This window comes from Vigna unguiculata, unplaced genomic scaffold (assembly GCF_037176805.1).
Source record: "Vigna unguiculata cultivar grain cowpea cultivar isolate G323 ecotype 2 unplaced genomic scaffold, ASM3717680v1 ptg000154l, whole genome shotgun sequence".
In the NCBI taxonomy this organism is placed as follows: Eukaryota; Viridiplantae; Streptophyta; class Magnoliopsida; order Fabales; family Fabaceae; genus Vigna; species Vigna unguiculata.
In genome coordinates, this window is record NW_028196796.1 from 75,001 (window position 1) to 80,000 (window position 5,000).

Genomic DNA, 5,000 nt, shown 5'->3' on the forward strand with positions numbered 1-5,000 from the left:
TGTATAATACTAATCGATAGGGCCTCATTGTTAAGTGCTACAAGATCTCGTACATTTGAACCCATCGTCGTGGACCCGAATCCATTAGTATGGGACATTTTCTTTTCCAAGTGAAATCCCCTAGTATATGAAAGAGTGAAAAAGTGTTTTCGTTGTTGTGGAATAAGAAGCCTTCGTATCTTAATGCATGTATTGAATTTATTCGGAGCTATTAGAGCTGGATCTACTTTTTGGGGAATATGAGTCGAAGCAATAACAAGAATATTTCTAGTGGAACATCTTTCACAATCCCTGGAGAGATAGTTCACTAAAAGACCGAGGGATAAGTAATTCGACTCAGTCACATCCAGATCATGAATGTTAGGAATCCATATTATGCAAGGAGACATTGCTTTTGCTAATTCGAAGTGAAAGGTGATATAAAATCGGTCTATTTCTGGCATCATATCCATAGTTAGCGTATTCATCATAGTTAGAAGCTCCAGCTCCATATCAAGGTCACGGTCGATATCGTCACTATCGTCACTATCATCAATATCGTCACTATCATCAATATCGTCACTATCATCAATATAGTCACTATTATCAATAAGAAAACCCTTAGGCTTGTTATCCAGGAACTTGTTCAGAAATACTGTAATGAAAGGAACATAGGAGTTTGTCGCTAGGTATTTGACCAAATAGGATCGTCCAGTTCCTATAGAACCTATCACTAAAATACCCCTACTAGGGGGAGGTAGGGCTAAGCGGAGCGAAAAGGGTTTTCCATGAGATGGGAAATGCAAACTATTAGCCCCCCACAAGGTGTGTGAATAAGTAATTGTCTGATAATTAGCAAGGAATATACGTCTTTCTACTAAACAGGATGTATTGAATTCATAAATCATTAGATACTTTTTTTGAATGTCAACTAAGTATCGTAAGTAAATTGCTCCCGGTTGTTCACTTATTTGATAACCAGAGTTATTCTTTGATAAAAGATCACTATGAGTAAGACTCAATAGAATTTGATCAATCCTTTTTTCTGTTGTTAAGGTAGAAAACTGAACCAAGAATTCTTTTTCTTTATCATCAATCGAATCAGTGTTCGAGACCCAGGATTCTATTTGATCATCAATCCAATCACCATTCACGTTTTTTATTTTTCTTATCAAGGAATAGATTGCTTTACTTGGATGACTTAGATGTCTCGTATTTCTCGAAAAAGCGATTCGATTGATGGGATTTGGTATAATACTTATGAGATCGATGAGATTCCAATATTTATTCTTAGAACGTATGGATTTGACCCCATAAGCGGGACCACCACCCCATAGCATGTTGCTACCAAAAGCAAAACTCCGTATTTCTTCTAGAGAATCTCCTAATTGTTCCAGAGCAACTAGAAAGATATTCTTTAACCAGAAAGAATTCAGTTCAGATGTAGGATACCTATCCAGAAGTTTTCGCAACTCAATCATGTATGATGGAATCATCAAAGATTTTACCTTTTCGAACTCTGTCTGTAACTCACTATAGACTCGAGAAACAAAGAGAAGATGTGTACGAACGAGATATCCAGCAACAAGGAGAAGGAAAAGGATTGAATAGAAGAACTCCTGAACATTTAGCGATCTCAGATGTGTCGATATCAATAGTAACTCATTATTTCGATGAGTCATTTCTTCGGACAGAAGAAGATTATGGAAACAATTACCCGGAATCTCACTTATCAGATTCCATTGTGGAAGACACAATGGAATCTGACGAATTCGCCATAATATATCTGACCCATGCATAATATCATGAAAAATGGATACAAATTTTTGGCTGCTACTTAGTATCGGCAATAGGTCTGAAAAAGTATCTAAAAATATGAAATTTAGATATTTGTACCCCGTCGAGGTAAGGAACCATGGTATATATGTTTGGAATAGATTCCATTTTGAGAGAGTTGAAAAAACACTATCTTGTTGAAAGGTTCTATACATCTGACCTTTCTCAAGGCATTTTTGTAGACAAGAACTCCGTTTTTTCCTTTTTTCGGATGGTAAATATTTCTCAGAACATGGAGTGTGAATCCAACCCATGTTTGAATTGAAATTGAGATACTGATACAAGTTCTTCCCTTCTGAATCAGGTATATTCATATCTGAAAGAGGTTGACAATAAGTTTTTTCAAAATGGACTATTTGTCCCTCTGTTAGAGGTGTTCCAGAAATGTCTGCGATCGAGTAAATAGCTCCACGAACGAATGGATCGTATCGAATTGGAAAATGGAAAGATTTGTAGAAGTTATACCCTTCGTCGCCACTTTGCGGAAAATCGTTAGGTATCAATATGTTAGATACCTGTAACTCGATTGGTGAAATAGTATCTCTCTTCAAAAAAGCATGTTTTTTTTGACCATCGCAAAAAGAAAAGATTTTGTTGCGAATGAACAAGATTTTGAGGAATTGTCCATACGTAAAATCATAATTATTGATACGGGCCTTTTCCACATAAAAAGGGAATCTTTTGTTACAATAGAAGCAGAAGTGATATTGATTATTCAAGAATCGAAGTCGATTTGCTTTATAAAAATAGTATATCAATGAACTTCTATGAAATGGTTTCACGGGATTCAGCCAATTGTCTGGATCGTGGGATATCATTGAGAAATAGGAATCTGTGTTATCAAAAGATTTCCTGCGATTCTTTCTAGTATGGAATGAGTCAATCATCCACTTTGGTATCTTATTGAACAAAAATGGTGATATTGTTCCTCCATTGATCAAGAATTTCGATTTTTGGGAAGTATCTTGGTCATCCAATAATAAGGGTTTCCTTTTTTTCAAATGAAAGATTTGAAGACCTATTGATTCTAATAACTGATTACAGAGTGGATCATTCGGACCTTTCAATTCATAGATGTGGATCTCGGACCTATGAATGGGGATACCCCCAAAACTCACAAATAAAAAAGAAGGAAGTGAGTTAGACAAAAAGAGAAGAAACTTGGGCAAAAAAAGAAGTAACTTGGACAAAAATAAACAAAGTGACTTAGACAAATCTTTTTTGTCGATAACCTCAGACCAATCAATCGAATATTGATTAATATGTAATCGATCGAACACTACTTGAAAACGGCTATTCTGCTCAGAAATGAAATAGTCCAAATGTTCCTGGAAATTCTTGCTCCCATTGGACCATTTGTATCTATATACATTAGGATCCCAATTCATAGATCTCTCCGTTCGAGAAATCAAAATAAGAGGATCGAACCACTTCTTCTGACTCTTTTTCAAATTTGATAAATGTTGGTTGATCGTGTATTTCATTCTAGTTCGATGATTCAGAGTATCATTTCCTATTTGATACCTTTGAATTCCATATTCGAAGTTGCAATTGAATCGATTCAATACATTTCTTATGTAACCATGGGTGCTATATTGGATTTGAATCAGATTTCGGATCAATCTATATTGATTGACTGCCTCCATTATGTTGTTGCTAGCAAATACAACTATTTTAGGTTTTGGATCTTCCACATTATTTCCGCAAGAGGTCTGGACCCATTTTTTTATGATCCTTCGATAAAAAGATTCATTCTCTTCATAAAAAAGAGGAGGTAGAACCAATAAAGAGTGCTTTTTCGATTCATCCCTGGAGTTCAATAACTCATTCAAGAAATGTTTTTGATCCAATCCGGAGGAATCCATAGAAAAATCAAATTCCTTATGATACACCAGATCCGGCTCGGTTATTGATAGAGTGAATAGATCTGCCATTTCTTGAAATATATCTTCTGATTCAAAATCGTGGTGTAACGTGTATCTCCCCCTGTTCCGGTCATGGAATAGATGAAATAAACCCCAAAATGGATTTTTGTTCAAGAATGAAATCTTATTGGAACTGTCCAGTTCACCCTTTGGAACCATATCACATCCTCGATAGGATGAAATAGGATGAATTGAGACGGTATTTTGTAAGTACATAATTATCTTGAATAAATTCACTATTTCTTTCTTTTCCGATCGCCTGGAAAAAGCAAGATGTTTCTTTTGTTCTTTTTTCAACAATTTCTGATCTCTAGTAGACCTATCAGTAGGATTCGAACCCAGATGAAGTTCTGACCATCTGTCAGAGAAAAAAGAACGAGTGGCTCTTGCAGGATTCCCAAAAAATTCTTCGATTTCTTCCGGAAGCAGATGATTATTCATCTGCTTCTCACGTTCCATGAATAGTCGGCACATTGAGGAATATCCAGAAAGGATTTTAAGGAATCGCTCTGATTCTATCTCTGTTCGTTCCGTTTGAAGAAAGGAAGGATCCCAACAAAGAATCGATCTTTCTTTTAGTTGTTGAATCTCTCTTTGATTGATCAATGTGTGATATTTCGAATCCTCATTCCTAATGGAATCGAAAGAATCCTTGGATTGATCAGAAGATCCTTTCAATTGGCTAGAATCCGTTACTTGAATGAAACTAGATCTCGTGGAATCATATTGAAGATTTGATGATACATTCCGTACCTTGCTAAAAAACCGATCCTTGTTTCCCAACCACACATTGTCTAACCAAATCCAATTCTCTCGTGACATGTTCCTCAAAAAATCCGATTCGTGCGGACTCTTCCCCCAACTAACGAAGAGATCTTGACGGAATTGCCACATATGAAATTGAGCACAATTTTGCAAAGAAATAGCCCGCTTGTTTCTCAAGAAGAGATGCGAAACATGCTCAATATCATTTGATTGAATAATTGACCCAGTCCCTTGTTGTTTGAAGAAACCCTCCACTTCCTTTGGTATTTTTTCACGAAAAGCAAACATGAGATAATAAATCCAGTCTTTCACTAAGATTTCGAATAGCTGTCCCGAATTCAAGTTGATTATGTTTCGCCTCTTTCTCGGGGAAAGACGATCAAAAAATTCCCAATCATGGTCCTTACGGATCGGATCATCCATATAATATACAAAAAGGAACTCCAGATATTTGATATCTTTCTCTTTGAATGAGATCTCAATTCCAGCGATGGT